Source organism: Ostrinia furnacalis, unplaced genomic scaffold (assembly GCF_004193835.3).
Source record: "Ostrinia furnacalis isolate ACB-3 unplaced genomic scaffold, ASM419383v2 OfSCF0456, whole genome shotgun sequence".
Classification (NCBI taxonomy): domain Eukaryota; kingdom Metazoa; phylum Arthropoda; class Insecta; order Lepidoptera; family Crambidae; genus Ostrinia; species Ostrinia furnacalis.
In genome coordinates, this window is record NW_021130695.1 from 1,544 (window position 1) to 27,240 (window position 25,697).

Consider the following 25,697-nt stretch of genomic DNA (forward strand, 5'->3'; position numbering starts at 1 on the left):
TACCGGAAAGCGCAGCGTAGGACGTCCACCCACAAAGTGGACCGACGATCTCATAAAGGATGCAGGCCGCCACCAACCGGCCATTGTGAAAATCATTGGAGGAGGCCTATGTTCAGCAGTGGACGTCCTATGGCTTAAAATAAAATGATGAATGTTCAGCTCATTTTCATTCCAAATGACTGTTTTATAACTTGTGAGCTACCTTCTATAGTTAAAAAATATTTCTTTATTTCAATAGGCTGGTATTTTACAGCGTACATAGGTCAGATCATTTTTGGATACGCCGGTGGCTGGCCAGCTCCGATATTCTCGAAGTTGCATGACCCTGAGCAGTTCCCTGTGCCTCCCAGTGATATGGAGTACAACTGGGTGATATCTTCCTTATACGTTGGAGCTGTTGTGGGTAGATAGCTTTTTAATTTATTAGAAAGATTGTAAGATATGAGAGAGATGATGGTGAGTGTACAAACATTATTGACAAAAATTGCTGTTGTGCATACTTTTTGCCCAGGAATTATAAGGAATATTTAATAAGTTGTTTAAGCAATTAAATTGGATAAAAGTATTTTCTGCAAAAAAGGTAAATAAAAGCACTTTTACACGCGCCACTATAGCTTAGGTACCCTACTATAGATAGTTTCATCCACCAAGACGCGCCCCACCATTCTTCCGCTAATGTGAGCGTGTCGGTAACTCGGTACACGCAAATTATCCATGAGTGGCACGCACACTACAATAATGACGCTCGGATTGCTCGGATCAAACTCCCCGCACTCCGCGCTTCCCTCGACCAAAAATTGGTGGGGCGCGTCTTCGTAGATTCAGACTATACCACCAGCTGGCTACCAGCTGGTGCCGTGAAGAAGTGGCGGAAGAAACTCATGTAATGTAAATTTTTCAATTTGACTCTTCCAGGTGCATTAGCCCTAAGTCGTCTGTCCAACGTGATAGGCCGAAAGCCATTTCTGATCATCGGAGACGTGGGGATCATACTATCATACGTGGGGCTGGTCCTCATCAAACATATTCTGGCTTTGTGGATCCTCAGATTTATAATGGGAATGAGCATTGCCTTCATATATTGTGTCAACTTGGTTTACATAGGGGAAATTGCGTAAGTATGGAATATGAATTTTGGACTTTGTGTATTTTGTTTAAGGTTCTAAATCAATTGATGAAAGACATAGGAGGAAGGCTGTAATTAATTTACTTGTAAGGAACTAAATTAGTTTACTAAAACCACACAAAAATGAGTTAATATTAACGTTTTCAAGTCGTTTTCAATTTAGAAACATCGCTAAGGCTGAGTTGTACCACATAACTTTAACTTTAACTATAAAGATAACCGGTACTTTTGAGTTTGACAAAGTTTTGTTGACGTTTGTTAAAGTAAAAGTAAGGTCACGGTGAAGCAATCCAGCCTAAGAAAACTTATTATGGTTCCAAAAATGTCTTTGAAGATAATAGCTTCTCTAGCTATTAAAAACTAGTCCTAAAAATACAATTCCAAGCTCTATTTTTATGTAAATTAAAGTCAGCAAAAGTTCTCTGAAATAAACTTTTTTCAGTTAAAAAAAAAACTCATTAAAACTCATTTATTTCTGTAAATAGGCAAAAAAAGCACTTTTACAGTGATATTAAAAGACATTTATTGTAGTTCTGTTTTACGTATATTTAATAAATAAAACTATATATATAAAAATGAAACCCGTTTCGCGTTGTCACGGCATCACGTGTGAACGGCTGAACCGATTTCGATAATTCTTTTTTTTAAATGTTTGTGGAAGTCCAAGGATGGTTCTTACGGAAAAAAATATTAAGAAAATCTCTACGCTAAGGCGGTACGAAGTTCGCCGGGTCAGCTAGTAAATAATAAATATCCTTGCACATTTTACACTACGCTTCTAGTCCCAAACTAAGCAAAGCTTGTACTATGGGTACTAGACAACGGATATAAACATACTTAAATACCGTTTTTTGTAAATACATACATATTATACATAGTAACACCCAGACCCGTCACAGAAATTAAAATTCATAATTTCAATTTCTGCCCGGCCGGGAATCGAACCCGGGACCTCTCGGCATAGTAGTCCGTTTCCGAACCACTACACCAAACGGCCGACAGATTTAATACACCTTTTCAGCTCAACCGAAATCAGAGGAAAGCTCCTAGGAAGCATCATGATATACTTCTCTTTCGGTTTCTTGCTCGTTTACATCGTAGGCGGGTACCTACGCTTCTTACGACTTCGTCAATTACTTCGCGTTGGCCATGAGTGTGATGTACCTTGGGGGGCTATACTTTGCCCCAGAATCTCCTATTTACTATCTCTTAAAAGGTATGCTTTTGTTTGATATTTTTAAAGGCTAAGCAACATTATTTACTTTTTAATATTATACGTTTTGCTGCAAAACTACACACAAGACGGCCGGAAAGTTTGAAATTTTATGCCAAGACTAATAGGGGAGAGTTCGGTATATTGTACCGCCGGGTAAATTGTACCACCCTCATATTTCGTAAAGTATTTATTGAATGTCTGTAATTGCAACACTCAGCGATACACAACTAAAATCAATTAATATCGGCCATGTGGTTTTTGCCGTGACAATTAACACGTGTGTTTTATTTTGAAAAGTATTTTTTCATTGTTTTCAAGTAACTTTTGACAATACATGTTTAGTTTGTAATTTTGTTAAATTTAATCACAGGGTGTTTCTAATATATTATTTAGAAGCGTAAATTAGTGTGGATTACAATTATTTGAAACATTTTTCGGTATTTATAAGCTATATTTTTTACCGATTTTTTTAAAGCACTATCACCTAGTCGGCTAAATTGTACCACATCAAGTTGTATGGAACTTTACCAAAGGATTTTGAAATTTTTTTTAGTAAATCATATTTTGTAATTATAATAGCGTAGTTATGTTTGACTAACAATAAATGAAAGCAAAAGACTGGCAAAGTAGATTAGGTACAAGTGTGCGTTACGATAATTGGAATTACAAAACTTGTACTCAAAATCGTGATAACGTGTAAAACAATATCGATTGTCTATGTTATTAACTACTGTTCCTTTTCGTTTCCTAATTTGTTAAGAATGTATCGTATAATATTTTGCCATAGTTTTTTTATAAGCTTGAAATTTATTGAAATCCAATTTAGTAACCCTGTGGTACAAATTATCGAACCGGTTGGCTAAATTGGACCGAAGCTCTGAACTCGTACTTTGTTGATTTGTGCTAAATATACAACAATCATGTTAATTAATACTTATGAAATAGTAAGTTGAATAATGTATCTTTTATTATATACCATGGACATAAGCAAAAACAAAAGTAAACTATGTGTAAAATAGGATTGAAAAAAACTGGTCCAAATTAGCGGACTCTCCCTTAAGTTGTGCGCCGCAGAAATACGTTTTACAGTAAACAAGCAAAGGCAGCATACAAAACTGCCAAGAATATTTTACTTTACCAGATGTTTGTATATCCTTAATTAGTTGGGTTTTTTATGGCGGTCAACCTGGATAGATAGATATGTAGATCCTGGATACACAGGAGTTGCAGCGGTGAGAACGAGAGGTGGGAATAGTTTCGTTTAAATGTATTTTCAGGTCGAAATGAAGAAGCTAGAGCAACTTTAATAGCACTAAACAGAAAAGAAGATGCCGAAAATTTGACAGAATTGAAATTGCAAATAGAAAACAACAAAGGCACGTTAGAATGGAAGACCTTGTTCATGGTTAAATGCAACAGAAAGGCTTTGATCATAACCGGCCTGCTGTATGGCTTCCAACAATTGTCTGGGGTGCCTATACTTCGGAATTACGCTACAACGATTTTTGATATTGCAGGTATCCAATTTGTTTAAGTAGGTATGATAAGTAGGTAACGAGTGAGGTCACTAGTATCTGACTTATTGAGCCGCTAAAGACAGCTTCATCGTCATTATTATAATAATAATCGTCAACATCAACGTCATCATCATCGTCATCATCACCGTCATCATCATCGTCATCATCATTAACATTATTTAAGCCACAGGACGTCCACTGCTGTACTCTCTATAGAATGGTTTCCAAATTAGGCGTTTGTTAATGACCTGCATCTTTCTCTTGATGCCTGCCTGTGGTCCTAGGTGGACACACGTCATAATAAAGGTTACAGGTAAGCGCTGGACACAGGCCGCTACCAATCTGGAAATCATTGGGGAGGCCAATTTCTATGGCTGAAATGAAGAAGATGATGATGAAAGCAACAATAAACAGAATGCTAAAGTAATCGTTTTTCAGAGTCATCTGTAGCCCCACACGTAGCCACGATCATAATCGGATCAGTCCAGTTTATTTCGGCATTCATCACGATCATGGCTGTCGAGAACTGTGGAAGAAGAATACTTCTTCTGATGTCTACTAGCTGTTGTTGTTTGAGTATGGTAAGTTATTTATTTTATCTATTTTCTATTTCGTTAATTAAATTCTTCCATCCACGCACATTTTGCAAATCTTGTCATATAATTTTCATTCATGTCAAAAATCTTGAACTTTAACTTCGAGCCAATAGTTTGTTTAGATTGTTAGTAAGACAATTAATATTTGTTTGGGACATGTAAAGCGCCCTGAAAGGGGTCTATAATATACTTACATAGAAACTAGTTCAAAAAAGACTCTTAAAACTGATAAACTTAAAAAATAACAAAGATATAAAAATGGAGAAATGCAAGCGTAGGTCACTGATCACTTAACATATTTATTTGTTTCTATTACAGTTGGTTCTTGCCCTCTATTTTTACTTGTACGATAATGGCGTTGAATTTGTATCCAATATAAAATGGGTGCCACTAGTAGCCTCTGTTACATTCTTGGCGGCTTTTACTCCTGGTAAGTCTAATGTATTAACAACAGACAAAAACCATGTTAAGGCACACTAAAAATTACATAGCAATCTATCTATACTAATATTATAAATGCGAAAGTAATGTAAGCTCTGTCTGTCTGTCTTGCTTTCACGCCTAAACCACTGAACCGATTTTTATGAAATTTGGCATAGAGATAGTTTGAGTCCCGGGAAAGTACGTAGGATAGTTATTATCCCGGTTTTTGAAACAGGGACGCGCGCGATAAAGTTTTTCTGTCACAGACAAAATTCCACGCGGGCGAAGCCGCGGGCGGAAAGCTAGTAAAGTACAAAGTTTAAAGCTGAAGACATTGAATTTTCGGATAGATCCAGTTTATTCTATAACCCATTATTGACATCGTCTGATAGAGCTCGTGAAGCAGTTTCAACACTTTCAACATTAGTAACTAGATTTTCGATATCTTGTATAGTTTAGAAATAATCGAGTGATATCACTTTTGTTTCCATCCTGTATTATTGTTCCGAAACAATGATAGGTTTGGGACGTCTTTGGGGAGCCTACTTATGGAGAATAAATTATTTTTATCAGTTTTTTATGAGTTTTTATATCATTCTCGTGTCTTTTTACCTATTTCAGGGTTCGGAGTCATACCCGGCACGCTAGTTGGCGAAATGTTCGAAATGGATGTCCGAAACAAAGGCACTGCCATAGTTCTAGCATTCTCATGGTTCATGAGCATATTCACCATCACATCTTTTGGCGTTATCATCACTAATATGGGAATGTACGTCGCCTTTGCTACGTTTTCTGTGGTTGCGGCGTGTGCTTTTCTATGCACGTTGTTTTTGGTACCAGAAACTAAAGGGAAGACCTTGATTGAGGTGCAGAAGATGTTGAGTAATTCATCATCATCATCATCAGTTCAGCCATAAGACGTCCACTGCTGAGTATGGCGAAATCGTGGTTATCAAAAACAGGTCATTGCCAGAAACAAAAGAAGAAAGTCTTGAAGGGTATTTGACAATTCATAATATAATACAAGACTTGGGCACTGGACTGGATTTAAAGTATTAATTTGGCAGGTTGTAAGTCCCATCGCTGCTGCTATAACCACTGAACTATCGAGAGCTCAGTTACAAAAATTATCAGTAGGTAAGATTGCAAAAAAATATTTGTATTACTACTAAATTAATATTTAACTATCGAAATAATAATCTCCTATCTCCTATTGTATTGTTTTATTTGAATGTTTTTAATAAACAAGAAATGACAAGCATTGTTTTTAAATTAACAAATTCTTTACAAAGATTCAACTAACCCTTTTGTTCAATTCACAACAGAATTTATTATGATTTCATCTAGATATTAATTTGATCTATAATGCTTTAAATTAGGTTAATATTTCCATCACTGTTCAAACTCTTAACCGGTAAACTTGAAACGAAACCAGCCAGCGAGCTCGTCTTAAAGAACTCACAGACGAGCGATATTATGTCAGGTCAGCTACTATTTGCGATAGTGGTAGGAGACGGTCAGCGACTGTAGGCGATGGTCAGCGACAGTCGCCGGCTCGCGCCTTTCGCTGTCATGAAATGTTCACACTCAAAGGCTGGGTTGCACCATCTTACTTTGACTTTGATAAACGTCAAAAATCTGTCAAACTCCATACAAAAAACACCAGTTATCGTTATAGTAAGTCAAAATTAGGTGGTGCAACTCAGCCTGCGTATACCTACGTTAGTGACTGCCCGTCTTTAAGAGTCGCGATGCATCGGCGACTGTCGGCGACCATCAGCGGTATTTGCGATGCATCGACGACGGTCACTTAGTGTACGGTCGCACACTAGGCGATATGCAACAGCGACATTGAGGGCCGCAGCCTGTCGTCGCGTCAAGTCACAGAGCTGTTGCTATAGCGTGTCACTTAATTGTGCACCTACGCTAAATTTCAATATCTGTCGTCGGTGATTATCGGCAACTGTCGTCGTCTTAAGCAGCATGCAGTCGCCGATACTGTCGCTCGTCTGTGAGCTCCCTTAACTCGAAGCACTTAAAAGAGGCTAAAAGTTTTAATGATTCAACTTAGCTTGTTGAACACTCGAGTTTAAAATCCTTCGTTGAGAGCCGGTAATCTATTAAACAACATTAAAGCACCTGTCAAACGAAGTGAAAGGCGTCAAACTAAGTACAATAGGGCAAGTTTAAACAATTTTCATTCCGATGTAAATAAATAAAACGTACCACAAATATCTGGGTAAACGGGTTTCATGCTTACTTACCCCCCTTGCAAAAGAGGGTTCTTATGGGACCACAAGACCATGTAGATGTCACTCCCTTTCCATTCCTCACATAACATTCATTAATTAATATTAAGAACCTTGCTGCCCCATTGGTCGTCAGTTCTGCATACTATGTGCCCTGCCCATTGCCACTGTGTTCTGGAGGCCGCGTACCGGAAAACGCAGCGTGAGACGTCTACCCAGGTGGACCGATGACATCATAAAGGTAGCAGGAAGGCGCTGGACGCAAGCCGCTACCAATCGATCAACATGGAAAACATTTGGGGGAGGCCTATGTTCGTTCAGAAGTGGACATCCTATGGATGAAATGATGATGATACTTAGATGATATTTACATTAATTACCATAAAGCACATTGTTCTCTATTCAAGTATTCGGAATGCCAATGTCTGCAAACTTACGAATACTTTTGTGGCAGTTTGTATTCATTTGGACTCGACAAATTTCTTTTCCTCAAAACTTTTGCTCGACAAGTTGAAATCTTTTTCTTTATGTTAGGGTACGTGTGGAGGACAATTTATAAGCGTTGGCCTTTTGGTTATGTACTTACTCAATAATCATAGATTAGGTCCTTCGAGCCGGATTTCTGCAGCACCATAAATAGATATACTTAAAGAACTAAGGTAGGTATATCTGTGTTTTATTTTATAAATCCATATCAACTTTTGCCCAATATTCAAGGTAAAAATCTTAATCATCATCTTAATCTACTTTTAGGCTGAGTTGTGCCACCTAACTTTGATCGTAACTATAACGATAACCGGTGATTTTTGTATGGAGTTTGACAGATCTTTGACGTTTGTCAAAGTTAAAGTGAGATGGCGCAACCCAGCCTTAGGATATTGTAAGCAACTTATTGTGTGGCATAGATAGATACTATTTTCTATCTCATCACTTGGGCCGGACTTTGAACAGGCAAAAGGTGAAGAATGGAAGTCAGAGAGAAACAAAAAGTTGTCGTAACACTGAGTAATGGTCCGTGAAAAGGCCTACTGAACTAGTTGTTGAAATTCAATTAGTATTTGTGTTTCGTTTTAGTGGAGCATTCTTTTTAGGGGTCCGCAAATTGAGGTAATCCCATGTTCGCAAAAAAATGATTTGATTTGATTAATAAACTGATATCAAATATGCAGATCAACCGCCAATTTATTTATATCTATTTAAGATAGATAGTCTGTCTGTAAACATCATTGTTGTATTTCGGCAGTTGGAGGAAAGATAGGGTGAAGATCACTTCTACCTTCGACATAATCATCAGTTTCCATGAAATGAGATGCAAGATTTGCCTCAAAGCCTTGGTCTAAATTAAACAAAAGATGTTTCATTTTCAAGAGCTTCCGTAAAATCTCTGTTTCAATGTCGTTCGTTTTGAATCGCGGTTAAAGTCACACTAACAAAGTTTAAAAAATACTGGATATTGATATTATGGATTACAGACTCAACATGGTAAGTGTATATTTTTTCCCGAGCAAAATGGAGGGTCATCACTAGGTCCCTAAAAAGGTCTCCACTCCACAACACCGTATTTCTTCATTAGCTTGTATTACTTAGCATAAAGATGAATTGCTACGGCCACACGATAGTGATGGGATTCTGATTACATTATGCGTACGATATTTTTGATTTTCATTAAATTGTAACAGTTTCTGTTCCAACTTTATTCTGTTTTTTTTCCTTAACGAAGAAGCTCAAACGCAATTAGTTATTTTGACGTAAATAACCGCTAAAGGGATAAACGGGGGTCTAAAGTTTGTATGGAGAATCACGAGATTGTGGTCGACGCGGGTGAAGCCGCAGGCGGTAAACTATGTAGTTGTTGAAAACCATAAATGATAAGATATACGTAATTAGGCACAAATTATTGTACCTTATTGCCAGACAGCGATCTCTGTCCATTAAATTGTTAACGTGTCAAGGGAATAAAAGCCGTGGCTTTTATTCCAGTGTGGGCAGGCCTTCCACTAGATGGACCGACGATCTGGTGAAGGTCGCGGGAGGTGCCTGGATGCGGGCGGCGCAGGACCGGTCTTTGTGGAAATCCTTGGGGGAGGCCTTTATCCAGCTGTGGACGTCATTGGACTGAAACGAACGAACGAAAAGCTCTCGATACATCACATCACTATGCTAGCACTTAAGGCATTTATTCAAATGAGGAAAAAGAATTCTGGAAAGAGGTCATTCCGTAGAATTTTAGTGAAAAAAATACACTTAAATTATTACGTTTGCTACTTTTTGAAAAGCTTCGCGCAAATTGGTTGCTTAATAAGAAATTGTATTCGAATCCATTTTAAATTCTTCGATTAGAACCAATCTGCTTGAATAAGTAAATTAAGTTGTCTTGTAAGAAACGTCTTTACAATTAAATTTAATATTTTGAGAAATTACACTCGTGCGTATATTCTCACTAGACACAACTAGGTACAATATTTTGTATTTCTTTTTCATTAATTTAAATTTAATGACCTCAAACTTCTAAACCGACCTAAAAAATATAATACTCGTATTTTCTCACATTTTTAAACCTTTACCTAACCCATTCCAGATTTTTCTTTTCTTGATATTTAAAGAGCTTGGTGCTTGAATGGCATTAGAAGACTTAACGACTATAGTCTTTTTCACGTAAGGTGATCCGTATGACACTTCAAAGTTATCCATATTACGCATACTACATATGCAGAATATTTTTGAAAAAATATTTGTATTTTATTAGCAATATAATAAAAAAAACATTAACTACTTGTCTTGAAATATATAGTAAAATCTGAGTCTATTGATTATATTTTAATTAAATACGATGTAAAAATATTTTTATTTAATGTACGCAATGTGTGAAACGGAATAGATTTAGTGCTGGGGTATTAACTTGTATAATAAAATCGATTATTTCCGCGGTTCATTAATCGATTGCAGTGAATACTTAGTTATTAAAAACATCACAAAAATCAACTATATTTTTCGATTATTGACTTTAATAAACGCATTGAAAATAAATTAATAGATTTTAATTTGAAGAAACAGAACCAGTACTTTTTAGGAACCGTTTTTTTTTAACACGAACCATGAAATTTGAATATTATCAACAAAAAATTGTTACAATAATATTTGTAAATAAAAAAAAACATGTTTTTTGTTAAATAACACCTATACAAAATATTTCTCTAAAAGTAGGTTTTACTAACTCTTCGAAAAAAATCGATAGATAAATCGCTATGGTTTAGTTGTGTGACATCTCTAAATCTTTCAAACTCGAAACGTCATACGGATCATCTTAGGTGAAAAAGACTATACATTAATATAAATGCGTGTTACACAAGCATTTTGGGGTTAACGGGACTTATTTTAACTATTTGTGTACTAATAATTTACGAACTAAGCTTTATTATTAAACTTTTTTAACCTGAGTATGTCAAAAAATATTCTTCAAATTTTTATACTGTTCTATTTTTTAATTTGTTACTCCATGAATAGTAAGGGTTAGGTAATAACAATATAAATTATTTGGCTCTTCTTATGGTTACCCTAATATCCGGCAGTAACACATAGACCGCAATAAATAGAGTAATCCTTAAAATTCACCCTTAACGACACCTGGTGTGCGAAGGGCGTCGATCCATCAAGTCGACAAGACACTTAAGTCAAGCCTCGTTACAGAAAATATCCTGTTATCGCCAAAAATATACGGAAAAACGACGAAAATGCGTTACATTTCGGCGATATTCTCCAGGAAAGGAAGGTTAGCTTTATTTGCTGTATAGGTTTGATAGCAGGAACAATAAGCACCGTAAAGGGAGTTAAGGTAAACGGCTACTAGTTCGTGATAGTACGTAAGTTCGTAAGTTTTTTTTCTAGCTCAAATAATAAGCAAATGGAATATTATTTATAAAAATTCTTTATTACTATAAAAACTCTATTATTTAAGCTATCTAAAAAACCAAGTACCAACATTGTGGCGCCAAAAATGAGAGCAATACGAAGCTTCAAACTCTCAGAGAGCCAAAAACAGCCGTGCGGCGTGAAAATGTTGCTCTCACCGTAAGGTTAGCGCTCCAACTTCTTAAGCTTATAAAAAGGCGAAGAAACGTCCATTTGCATAAAACTTGTAATATAGTGGTTTCATGTGTTCCTTGACAATTGATTTGGCTTAGAAAAAAGTTATATGAAAACGTAGAATTCCTTTAAAATGGCGATTAATTGACTCACGAAATAGCGTACATATTATTTTTCGGGTGTCCCCTGTTTCGTGATACTACCGAATCAAGGATATTATGGATAATATTTTGATGCTTGGTTTTTAAATAATTATTTATGATAATTGAAATGTAAGTTATGAAACAAATAATGCATTTATTTAAGTTTCTCATGACCTAAATTCGGTATATGTTTCGTTCACTAGAATTTATATGACACGAGTTTGAAGTTCACATATATGACCAATTTTAAGATAAATTAGCATAAGTAGTACCAGCATAATTTTGGTTTTATTTCGATTTGTTTTATTTATCTTTGTTTATTTGTATTGTATATGGGATAGATAATAGTTAATTGACACATTTTGATAATAATACATGAATTTTACTTGGGGAATGTGGAATAATCAGTATCACGAAACAAGGTACCGTATTATTGTTACTCCTCTACATTTCTAATGGGAATATAAATATTTTCACTTATTGTTAGAAATAACAAATCAAAATTGTATTATACTAGACTCACATTATTTCTTATGAATATTTCAGGTAAGTAATATCGACAATTTCACATAATTAATTTATTCTAAATTTTTATTATCGTTTTTAAATTTATTAAACCCTTAATCATTATTAAAATATCCTAACTGGATGCATAAAACCTTATCCCGAAATAGGGGACATGAGTTCACGAACTTAGAAACAGAGCAAAATTTTGTCACGAAACAGGATCCAAACTAGAGGTCCGCAGAATAATTAATATAAAAAAAAGTTCAAACTATATAACTATAAATTATGTATTAACTTACTGTCAAAGGACCAAAGTTTATCATACAAAAGCTTTCATACTGATATCATGCTTGGTTATTTTTAAATAAAATGTTAAAGTCGTAAGAGCCTTAATATACCGAAGTAGGGGGCACTTACCTTACAAGTGATTTCCTTCTTTGATAAGAGATGGCGTTGTAGGTTTTTAGTTTGCGATTTATTATTTCTAGTTGTTTACGGTTTGTAAAATCCATGTCAAATTGAAATTATAGAATTAAACACTGACATTTTCATATAGTTATAATGAGGTATAGGCAGTTTTGCAATAATATTGTCAACTCTTCATTATAAAAACTTCGACTTATTTGTTTTTTTTTTTGGTAAGATTTCTATTTGATTACCTACTAAAAACTTAAAATTAAGTTAAATGAAGTGATCACTCCAAAATTAGGTAACGCGTCTCGCAGTTTGAATGTTAATCTATATATATAAAAATGAAACCCGTTTCGCGTTGTCACGGCATCACGTGTGAACGGCTGAACCGATTTCGACAATTCTTTTTTTTAATGTTTGTGGAAGTCCAAGGATGGTTCTTACGGAAAAAAATATTAAGAAAATCTCTACGCTAAGGCGGTACGAAGTTCGCCGGGTCAGCTAGTAGTTTTTAAATTAAATCAGACTTGTAAAGACAACCACTCAAGTTTAACACTAAAATGCAATAAAAAATTTGAATTTGAATCTTATTAATTAGTAATTAAGGTTCATTTTGCAATAGAAATGTCTAATCTGATGTGCTATCGACGCTGTTTTAAGGCAAAGGCATTAAAATAGACACATTTATTTTAAATTTCCATAAATCATTATTTAATTCGCGAAGCGCCTGAGCCGGCAATAAGCGTTGCGAAAAATGGAATAAATTCCAAGCCATTCCACGGAATGTGGTGGAATTAAAAACGAAGATTCCAGATTATGCTCGAAGTGCTGGTTATTTTAGAACTGGAATATTTTGAATGTTGAATACCCGAAGGTAAACTGGATGAGAATGCCTTATGGCATTAAGTTCGCCTAATGTTAATATTTTGGCATTGAAGTATAAATAAATAAATGTTTAATGGAATTATTTCTGGGAATCAGTGACATTTGACACATAACAACTCTCCTACCTACGCAGATTTCTCGTTAAAGTTAGTATTATTCAAATTAAATTAATATTTTCTTGATAACTTCTGCTAATATAGTGCGAAATGACACAAAATGTTAGGATAGACAATGATTTAAATTAATATTATTTTTAGAGTTGCTTCGCAATAAATCCGATCCGAATCTCAAAATACGGATCTCTAGTAGGTATATGGGAGCGGCACGGGAGGGGTGACGAATGAATACGGATGTTGACTTACCTACTTGACTTAAGGTCCTATGTGCCCTAGATGGGACAGAGGGCGTGTTGACTTACTAGACTTAAGGTCCTATGTCCCCTAGATGGGACAGAGGGCGTGTTGACTTACTTGACTTAAGGTCCTATGTCCCCTAGATGGGACAGAGGGCGTGTTGACTTACTTGACTTAAGGTCCTATGTCCCCTAGATGGGGCAGTGGGCGTCCACAACAGTCCTCCATCGCGTTCGGTCTTGAGCTTCGCGTTTGATCTCGCTCCAAGTCTTGCCGATCTTCTTCGCCTCGTCTGCTACAGTGCGCCGCCAAGTTTGATAAGGGCGACCACGTTTGCGTTTTTCTTGGGGGGTTCCAAGTTCCAATCCAGAGCCTGCTTAGGGATGTGTTCGGGGTCGTCCTTTGGAGAGTGTGGCTAATCCAGTTTTGGTTAAATGAGAGAAGAATTATTCCATCTTTTTCCTACCAAATCTTTCAGCTACATCAGTCTTACGGAACCCTAAAACGACGAGACGTCCTTAATGTTCTAATTAATATTATAATGAGCAATTCTGTGAAATTCAAACTTCGTTTTAATTCTTCGCAGCGACATGATCGAACGGTTCAGGCATGTGTTAAAATATTCATTGCGGCGGCTTTGCATATAAAGCAGATTTGAAAATCCGTTTCAGGAGCACCCATTGATACGAGATTATGTATATTTTAGTCAATATAAAATATCTTCTAGCCAGATGTTGGCTATATCCTATATTTGCCTAAAGATGGGGCTATTCTTGCAGTGGAGATTAAATGATGATGAAGATGACAAAGACAATCATCAATGTCATTTAGAAAACTTCAAGAGGAAAATTGACTTATTTACCCCATGCCAATGAAGGATTTTTCTTACACTTCCCACTCCTCATTTGGCTGAGCATGCTCACGTAGATTTATGCTTGAGATTATCTAGTTACTGAATAAACTCCCATCACTTATAAACCACCTTCAAATTCATAGCATAAATTATTTAAACGCGAAATACGCTTGTACAGTCGACAACACATCAAAATAAAATTTAGTTGCAAAATAGCCTCTAAAACAAAGAGATAAGAGCCACTGTGTTAAGCTTGATATGCTGTTTGTATCGCCCGTATTCACAAACATTACTATGAGGTCTCAGAGTCCGCGTGCACGCACAGGGTGACACACGAACCAATCACAGAGGACAATTCAACGCTGTGCGTTCGATTTGCTGCTTCACATAAGCAAGCATCGTTTGTGAATACGAGCGTAACAGTCAAATTGTTCGTGACACCCAAAGTAATGACCGTCGGAGATCCGTAAACGAACTAATGTCGCTGACATAGCCCGACGGATTAGCAAGCTGAAGTGGCAATGGGCAGGGCACATAGTACGCAGAACTGACGGCCGATGGGGCAGCAAGGTGCTGGAGTGGAGGCCGCGTACCGGAAAACGCAGCGTGGGACGTCCACCCACAAGTGAACCGACTACCATCATAAAGGTAGCAGGAAGGCGTTGGACGCAGGCCGCTACCAACCGGGCAGCATGGAAAGCATTGGGGGAGGCCTATGTTCAGCTGTGGACGTCCTATGGCTGAGATGATGATGATGATCAAAGTAATGGCCAAAATGTTGACAACACAACCTTATTCCATTGTAACAAAGACGTGTTGCGAACTTTTTGGCTGCTTTGTGTGTCGAACTATTTGAGGCTGACTGTACTAAATAATAGAACGCGATAAATTCTCTCTCGGTTTCTGTATTGTAATGTCAACTTGGGAAACTAATCGCCTTCATACGGCTGTGCTAAATAATTGACGCTACATACAGGAGGTTAATTCAGTTCTTAATTAAAATTTTGTAGCTTAAGGTTCTTTTACCCGACTGCCCGACGCAAAGGAGTGGTAATGTGTATAACAGCCTATGTTTTACTTTTTGGAACACTGAAGATCTAGAATAGATGATGTTTGACAGATCAATAATTGACCGAAAAGTCTTTGCGAATAAGTTAAATTTATTTATAAAAACAAAATTAAATAGTAAAACACCAGCCCCGGGTTTGAAAATAATTTTAGCTTGTTCATGCTCATGTTCTACTTAAGTATGAACTTTTAAAGACTTAGGTCTGGGACTGGGAATACCTACTTTTTGTAAAAATGGAGTCTCAAACTGTAGGTTAAACTTTTATATGTAGACTATCCCAACCCGTCTGGCCAACTTGAGGAATGGAGGCGAAATCCTTCATTTGCCTCTTGTAAAATAGGTCCTACTCCTGCAGTGAAGACTGAATGATCTGACGATGATGAGATTTCTCCGTTCCTAAAGAGGAAAAAAAACTGAAAAAAGTCGTCAAATTCTCCATAGAAAAGATACGAAACCACCGACCTTATAACACTGTGACGTCACGTTCCGTTCTCCCCAAACCGCTAAGGACCCCTGAGATGCCGTAACTCACATCGCCCTCTTCCGGTTCCAAATGACATATAGTCCATTTAGGTACCTCTTTCAGTGGGAACCTGAAGATTTATGTACCAAACAATAGGCCGAAAATTTTGTAGAAATGGAAGTTAACACCTTTATTTACCGACGCACATTCACAAACATTACTATGAGTTCTCACAGTGCGTGTAGTGAACGCACAGGGTGACATGAACAGAGCTCTAAAAAACTCATAAGCTCATTTATTTTTGCAAATAGGCTTTTAACGACTTTAGTTTGTTTACGGATCTCCTCATTTCTGATTTGATCTCACAAAGAAACACCGAGCATGGCACGCTGTGCAACTTTGAGCTTCTTTATATAAAAACTTTGACGTTTGTCACAGTTAAAGTAAGATGGTGCAACCCAGCCTTAGTTGTATTAAGAGCGTTTACGCCGTTTGGCGCAAAAACAGTACTTTTTCAACTCGTTACAATCATTAACCAGTAATACTACAAATATGTTATAGGCATAAATAGTTAGGCAATTTTGTCGTCTAAATAGTTAATTGAGAAAATATTGCGATTAGTTTAGTATTCAAGAATTCTATCAAGATAAGTCCACACAGGTTTTGTAAATTTCCACTTTAGCGTCAGTTTACAAGCTGAAATTTTTATAAAAATACTGTGAAAACGATTTAACAAACATTTATATCCTATAGCATAGATCCTTGGGCAAATAGTTATCTGAGAAAATTTTTAGATTTAAGCATTTTACAATAAGAAATCACAAATTAAAAAAACGTGAAATACCCAAAAATCAAAGTGATTTTTTCACCAATATTCTTCCTTTATTCAACACAAAAATAGCTTAGTTGCGTCAACTTTATAAAAAACTTGCCGCAGTAGTGTTCATACTGTTTTTTTACAAAACGACGAGTCAAAGTGGAGTGTAAGTAAAAATCGTTCAAAATTTTAAGGAAATATCATATTTTGATTAACTTTTGTGTAAAAACTGCAAGGATTCTGAGGGTTTTAAGAATTGGGGTGGACAGCAGCACTACTTAAGTTGCCGATACAAGCAAAAAAACTGAAGTATTTGAAAAATAGTAGTCGTGGTAATGTAAAATATCATAAGGGGTGTCAATTTTCGACGAATTTCATAATGTATTGTGTAACTTAAAAAATAATTGAGATAGATTTTTTTTCTTATTTTTCCTAAAGCAGTCATGACTAGGTCCACCCTGCGGCGCCGGCTTATCCTTGAATTTTGGGACACGTTGTATAGTTGGGATGGTCGTATATGGGGCTCGAGTATGGCACAGTGCTGTGTAGTCGTGGAGCATCCTACTGTTAAAAAAAGCGCAACGCATGATATCACTAAGGCACAGGCTGAGGTAATTCGTGGATACCGCATAGTATCCGCAGTCCGTCTATTCCCGGTTGTGGACACTGACTATGTCCCTACTGAGGATAAATGATAGGCTGTATAAAATATTCTCAAAATAGTAAAAAACCTTTGATAATTTACTATTTGAGAATTTACGTATTTATTATTGATTAGGACTAATGTATACCATTATTTATAAGTATGGAGTCGGTGTTGGAAGATTTGAAGATTTTATAGTTTCTTTGGGCTGTCACTTGACAGCCTGGCACACTTTTACGATGGTGGATCAAAGTATTTTGGTTTGACTATAGAGCGTGAGAACACGCACACAGTCATCATTATTTTAGTGTGAATAAAAATAGCATCGAAATTACCTAAACTTGACATGCCACGCTAGACGTAAACGCTCTTAATTAGGGCTTATGAAGTTAAGGCGTGTAGAGTTAAAAGCTTGGCTCTACATAAGATCTGATAACTTTTTCACAATGTGACCCATTATGCTTTTGTTTTGGCTACATTTTACATGATATGATTTCATTTTATGAAATAAAAAAAGACATCAAAGGTAGGGCATGAATATCGGAATCTCGGAATCTCGTAATATCGGAATCTCGGACTGCGAGATCCGATATTTCAATTCCGATATTGAGCGACCCAATATCGTAATATCGGAATCAGATAAAAGTTTTAATTGAGATTTTAAACAAAGCGTTTAAACTCGCCACAACCTGCCACAAAGCCGTAAGTACATGATTGGCAAAGACCAATGATTTTGTCATGTTTATCACTTTTTGTTCCACTGCAAATATTTTAATATCTTTCTACTTTTTATGGTTAATTTAACTTGTTCTTAATCAATTTTAGCATTTGCCATAGGTACTTGGTCAACAAAGAACGACATCTCGCTCGACTCCCTTTCAAACATTAATTTTACTGGACTATGGACCGTCAGTTCTGCGTACTCTGTGCCCTGCCCATTGCCACTTCAGCTTGCTAATCCGTCGGGCTATGTCAGCGACCTTAGTTAGTTTACGGAGCTCCTCATTTTAGATCTCGTAAAGAAACACCAAGCTTATCCCTCTCCATAGCAGGTTGTGCTCTATATTCAAAGGCCACGATTTCGAGCCGTATATCATCACTGGTAACACACAATAATTGAAGACTTTCGTCTTCATATTCGACGATTTACCTCTTTCTCAAAATTGCATCTAACTACCTAGCTGATCGTTTGTCCGAGATAGACATGTACGCCTGGCCGTCAGCCAAATTTTACGTCGCACCATAGAGGCAGTTCTGCCTATATTAGAGGAGTGGGTGCGACGGCATGATCGCCTCACACAAAGGGCGACCCAGGTTCTACCGGGCCATGGGTGCTTCGGGCCATTCCTCCACCGTATAGGCCGAGAGCCTGTAGATGGTTGTCAGTTAACACTGCAGTCTTGGCACGTGAGTCACCGCAGCAGACTGACACGCTCCAACAGTGCCCAGCCTAAGCGAACGAGCGGCGGTTGGAAATGACCTCTCCCTACCAATCGGGAAGAGGCGTGATATAGATAGATAAACTGTTTATTTGTTGTAACACACTTTTTTTAATGCTTTTAACACACAGATTATGTATAGTTGCTATCGAAATTCAATTCAATATCGAAATAAAGTTAGTTAGTCAAGAAACACACTAGGTGACACCACTGGTATTTTGTTACACAGGTTTTTAATAATTTCAACATAATAAAAGTGACAAAACAACATTAGATAAAGATGACTAGCGTTTCAAATAGTTCCCTGCGTCAGACTGATGTGTGCCGCAGCGATGCAAAAAGCAAAGAGCTCAGTATAATAAACACTACCCTCAAAAGGGCAGAACACTGATTTTCAGCTTTTGCTAGAGAACGCATGAAGCGTACATGTACGGAATGAACCCGCTCGTTTTCGGAAACAATATCTACATTAGTAGGTATAAAATATACGATGAGACAAATAATCTTATGGTATAGTGTGCTTATTTTCTGTGAAAGAACACTTTCACAGAAAATAAGCACACTATTAGAACCAGTGGAAAGGGGGAGCGACGAGCTCAGCCGANGCTTTCGGAAAAAATATCAAATTCAAATTGAAATTTATTTATTTGCATAAAACAGGGTTCAGGTATCTACATTAGTATAAAATATATGATGAGACAAATAATCTTATGGTATAGTGTGCTTACTTTCTGTGAAAGAACACTTTCACAGAAAGTAAGCACACTATACCAAGCAATGGAAAGGGGGAGCGAGAGGCCTCAGCCGACACTCCGGTTATCCGCCGCCGACACCCTTTGCGCAAGAGGACAGCTTATGGTCTCCAACTGTCCCTTCCTAACAGGCCTCGGTCGCTAGACATGGAGGTGTCTGGTGGCGGCTAAGGACGAATGCTACAGGCAACAGCCAATGGCGATGTCCCGCGTTCCCTCATATCACTTACTAGCTGTGCCCGCGACTTCGTCCGCGTGGACTAATGACTTTTAATAATTTAGTCTAATTATTTTACAAAGGCCTATGTTCAGCAGTGGACGTCCTGTGGCTGAAATGATGATGATGATGATGATGATGATTTTATAATTATAGCTTTTGCCCGCGACTTTGTCCGTGTAGAAGTCGAAAAAGTTCTCATATGATTTTAAATGGTTTTTAACGTTATTATCTAAATGTTTGAATACTATTTGATCGTTTAAACACAGTGAATGATTTAATTACATAATTTTTAATGATACTTTTCACGGCTTCGCTCTCATGAATGTTAACGACCGTCAAAAGCACGTCGATAGATGGCGGTCACTAATTTAGACTTTGATTTGCTCGTTTAAACACAGTGAATTATTCAATTACATAAAATATCTATATTGACTAAATTTTAAATATTATGAACAGTTCTATAAATGTAATATTTAGTTCCTAATTAGGACTAATGATACGTTTCACGGCTTCGCTCTCATGAATGTTTACGACCGTCAAAAGCACGTCGATAGATGGCGTTTTTAACGATATTACTCACCTCTTAACTATTTATTGAAATTTAGTTTGTCACATATCGTCATAAATTGTAGCCTATATGTTAGCCTGGGTTATAAATAATAATACTGTAAAGTTTCAACAAAATCCGTTTATTAGCTTTTGCGTGAAAGAGGAACAAACATCCAGACATCCAGACAAAAAGGTTACAGTAAGCCAACCAAGGCGCTGGATGCAGGCCGCCACCAACCGGCCATTGTGAAAATCAGCTTGTGAGTTGTACATCGATAATCAAAAAGGAACGAATTACAAGCATATTCAAGTTTTTGTAACACGTGATTTGAATGACTCTTAAATTCGTTCCGCCAACATAAAACAGGGTAATATAATGAAGGAGTAAAAGTTTGATACCTGTGATTTTACAAAAACACTTTAATTATTTGCTAGTCCATTATAGGCTCATTATCAGTAACATGCTCGTTTGCCTCCTATCACATAAAAACAACAACTAACCATTCATTATCAGGTGATCCGTCTGTTCGTTTGCCTCTTGTAACATAAAAAACCAAATGCAATGGATACCCATAACGTAAAAATGGTTTTAAAATACTTCAATTTTATGAAGTGCTGTTTTGTACCAAATTAAAGATTTTGATTAAAATCATTATTTTATTGTAAACAATCCAGAATTCTTACGAATATAACCAAATATTAATTTTATAGCACATGAACTCAATTCCGATATTAATATCGGAATTCCGATATTGAGATCTAATATCGGAATCCAATATCGGAATTGAAAACCTTCCGATATTACATGCCCTAATCAAAGGCGATTGAAACATTTTAATCAAATTAAACAGCCTGCAAAAATATTTATTTGTTCCAAAAACATTACCCGATTACAAATACAACGCCTAAAGTCTAACTGTTTATAAACCATTTAACTGCTATTATCGTTATTGTAACGAGTTCCAGAGAGATTACCGTTATTTTTATCGTTAGCGTGGTACAATAACGATGTTATTTGTAAATTATATTGAAGTTACAAGGGAATTGAATTGGTCTTGAATGGATACAGACGAATAAAGGTTTTTGCTATGGGAATGGGCAAGTCACTGCTCAGTAAAAGCGTATCATTGACTTGTGAGTGTTTGAAACTTTCTCATATTTGCTACAAAACTTCTATTCTCAATTACATTCTCGACCTTTTTTCAAATCACAATATAGCTGTTTCAAAAACTCTTTTCTTTTTCTTTTTAGTTAGGACAAAATCTACATCTTTTCACAATACTTTAATAAGCATAATCATCATCATTTCAGCCATAGGACGTCCACAGCTGAACATAGGCCTCCCCCAATACCACTAATACTAAATAATTATAATCAAGGTGGTCAAAAATATGCAAGGTGGACCGGCGACCTGCCTGATAATAGTGTTGCCGCCGGAATAGGTCATTCTCATTGGATAGCGATTTCTTCCAGGTAACCCAGGGATCTAGACACGCGGTAGCGTGTCCAGCCAAGTTCAAGTAACAGAACTGGCGAGCAGCACCGTGTGTAATTACACGAACTATTTGGAGCCAATTTGACCCCCTCATAATAGACCATAAGGAAGGATATCAAGTAAAAGTGTGGGTATAATAGCATTTTGTACAGCAAACGGGATGCAAAAACATTCGCATTCGGCGTACGTCCGGATGCGGCTACCTCTCTTGGTAGGCACTTAGCGTCCATTGCAATTAGAACAGCAAGCTCATTTTGAAGATATAATAATTAATTTAGGACCTCTTGGCAGTCTGAGAAAACGTAATAAATGTCATTAATTTTGTCTTTATAATTCACATTCTTCTACGTCCAATAATAATTATGCTAATGATAGCAGACTCAGCACAACTGATCTTTTGCATATCAACAGTGCGAACAAGAACTAGGATACGAATCTACGTTCTACTGCTTATTAACTTATTAATTAGAACTATGAACTTTTTGTAGAAGATGATAAAGTTATTTTGCTTACCCTCCGTGTACGAGGTGACAAAGTTACGTCCCGTACCAGGTGGGGTATGACACACCCCAATATACAAAGTGATAAAATTTTCATTCAACATTTTTTAGGTGGAATTTAATGTTTAATATTGATTATTTACGTATGCTAATTAGGTTTAAGAAATACTCTGAGCTGAAAATATGTATTATAACATTTTTATCATAAAAAAACAAAGACACAATTTCCGTTGTTCTTGTAATTTAGGAATCAGTTTCCTATGTATAATTTTTAATTAGTGCCTTTAATTATGACAACCGTTTTTATTTAACACAGTACAAGTATTTACTTATAATTTAAAAGTAAATTAAAAACTGGAAGGGTATAAATTTGTTTTGATCATCGGTTTTCAATTTACCACAATTCTGATGAAAGAAAATGAGTATGCTCAATGCATAAAATGGGAGCGTAACAATTTTATTTATTTATAAAATATGTTATTCCATTTCAGTAGCCCATAAATTGTATCACCAAGTATAAATTGTAGCCCATAAGTGTATGTTCACTTACATCTTCGGATCTCAGTACTAAACTTCCAGATTCGCACTAAAAGTCATCTCATTTGACTAAAAGTGCTTGAAAATTTCAGATACAGTAAAAATCACGAAAAATAATATTTGTATTGAATTTTATTCAATTGACAAGCTACAAATATATAAATTACACCAAAACTGTTAGATTTTTTTTAAAACTTTTTAACAACGTCCCGTACCAGGTGGGGTGTGTGACACCCACACGCACTTTAAAGGCATGTAACTCAGTTGGTAGTCACCGCTGGACTGATATTGCAACGCTGATCGAAGCAGCAGTGTCATAATTCCAGCTACTGAGAATTTCAAATTCAGCACTTGCAAATTTTTAAAATTGCGGCTATTTTTAAAGGACTGGGGTGTGTCACACCCCACCTCGTACAGCGAGGGTTAAATTTTAAAAATTATAGAGATAGAGCGCTGGAAAACTTTTGGACGTATTTTTGGCTAGAAGGAAAAGAAGAGAGGACGGCTAGATTACAAATACGAGTAAAGTTTCGGTCAAATCAAGCATGTGCGATGGCGAGCAGATGTCATGTATGAATTTATAGCTATGAGTTCACATCAACGCGTCCTGTCATTGGTCGCGGCCATCTATGCACTCGCAGTGATCGTTGCACGCGTTCGTTTGGCCGAAGCATAAGTACATTAAAATGTTTCATCAAAGACATTGAAAAGGGTTCAGAAAAGTGACATGATTTGGCTGACGTCTTCGAGCTACGTCTTAAGGGCATCAAGAAAAGCAGAGTTTCACTGATGGCTTACTCCATAAAAAGGGAATTACTATCATTTTTTTTAAAGACTATCCAGCTTACGAAACGATTTGGCTCCTTATCCCGTCCACAGTGAGTACATAATACATTGTCCTGTTTACATCTATTAGGGCGTAGTGATGGGAAATGGCTGAATCCATCGTGTTGTCCACCTTGTGATTAATGGTCACCATAAGCTTGATCGAACCGATACGAATATCGAGGGCCTGGTGATAATAGTATTATTTATAAGTACGATCGATCCATGCTAATTATTACAATAGAGACTCAGTTTGATATTTATAATTCACTAACAGATAAAAATTGTCAGTCTGTTTTAATTACATTGTAAAAAAATTGAAATAATATGCTATCCGATCAAACGTGAAAAAATAGGTATTGGGTACGAATCGCCAAAGTAGGTTTAGCTGACCACGAGGGGTGAACGAGAAAAAAGTTTTTGTTAAAAGAAAACTAATTTTATGTAAAAATTTATGAACTTCAAAAAGCTTCTAGTCAAGCTCGAATTTACTCTTCAGTTCAATCGATCAGCATTGTTTCACAAGGGTTGTGTCATTGTTAGTGACGAGAGATTAATGACGTCATCCTATGTACATGTAACGTATACGTTGATGGCACTCAAAATACGCTAAATTGAGAGAAAAGTTCAGAGTGACGTAGTGTAAGGCTATGTACAGACTGAAATATTTTTCCTCGAAATTTAATAGCGGTAGCAATAGGAAATATTTAATTCAGTAGATTTTGAAACCATTTCGAAATATTTCCAAAGTAATCTTTCTTTTTTTAAATACTTTGTATCGTTATGATACGCTACAATTTGATCATAGTTGCTTTTATTGATAAAAATTTAGTGAACTGGGTTGGTAAAATAGTGAATGTCCTACGTCAATTAAACGCGTTTAAGGGTGAGTTGCATCACCTAACTTTGACCGTAACTTTAACGATAACCGGTGGTTTTGTATGGAGTTTGACAGATTTTTAACGTTTGTCAAAGTTAAAGTAAGATGGTGCAAGCCAGCCTAAGTGTCCTAAATAAGGCCTACTTAAGCAAGTACTAGAATAGAATTTGAATTTCTACGATAGAAAAACCTCATAATTAGAAAAAAACGAGTCTTAAAGTCGCATCTAAGCATACCCTAAAAGAGCTTTAGTCTGTAATAGCAGCCAGGACTTACAAAAGGGAGTAAGATTCTTCACGATCCGAAACTCTTCTCAAGTGACTTGAAGAGGGCTAGTGTGGTCCTCTCAGACTGCGAGTATTTTGAGAATAGATTTTCGGTCAAGTGCTATTGAAAGAGTATAGTTATTTAATCGCTTTTACTTTGGAGTAATCCCTAGGATTGTGGTCAATTTTATTGATTTAGTTTAGCTTTATAAATACGCCCTTTAGCTTACTAATTTTTATAGAAATCAACTACGATACAACAATTTTTTTTTTCGCACCTAGGACAATCTTTAATCGTACATACCTACCATACATTTTTATCATCACATAGCTCAAGCTTACAAAAATCTTAGAAGTGGATGGAATTCGATTTAATTTACTACCGCATAGATGAAGACGAATTACTTCATTATCCTACTAATATTATAAATGCGAAAGTTTGGATGTCTGGATGTTGGTTACTCTTTCACACAAAAACTACTGAACGGATTTTGATCAAATTTTACAGTATTATTGTTTTTAACCCAGAATAAATAGGCTCTATTTATGACGATCTGTGACAAACGAAATTTCACGCGGGTGAAGCCGCGGGCAAAAGCTAGTTTTATAATAAAACATAGACAAACAATTACATTTTAAAAGTCGGGTAAAGTCGTTGATTCCTTCTACATTAACTTTTAATCACATTTTTACGTCAATCTATCAAAGTTTGTTTCGCGTAAGCAAACGTATTTTCAGTTTTCATACTGTGTTTATAATATTACAGTCGTTCCTTGTTCCAAAGAGTGTTGTTACACTAGAAGAGGCAACGCAAAAACTGTGGCTAGCATTAAATCAATTATTTAGTTATACTGTGATAAAATATTAACTTAAGCAGATT

General features: G+C 36.3%; 1 pseudogene; it reads left to right on the forward strand.

Moving 5' to 3' along the window:
* The first annotated feature begins 233 nt into the window (after positions 1-233).
* Positions 234-6,000, forward strand: LOC114365683 (facilitated trehalose transporter Tret1-like; annotated as a pseudogene).
* The last annotated feature ends 19,697 nt before the right edge of the window (positions 6,001-25,697 follow it).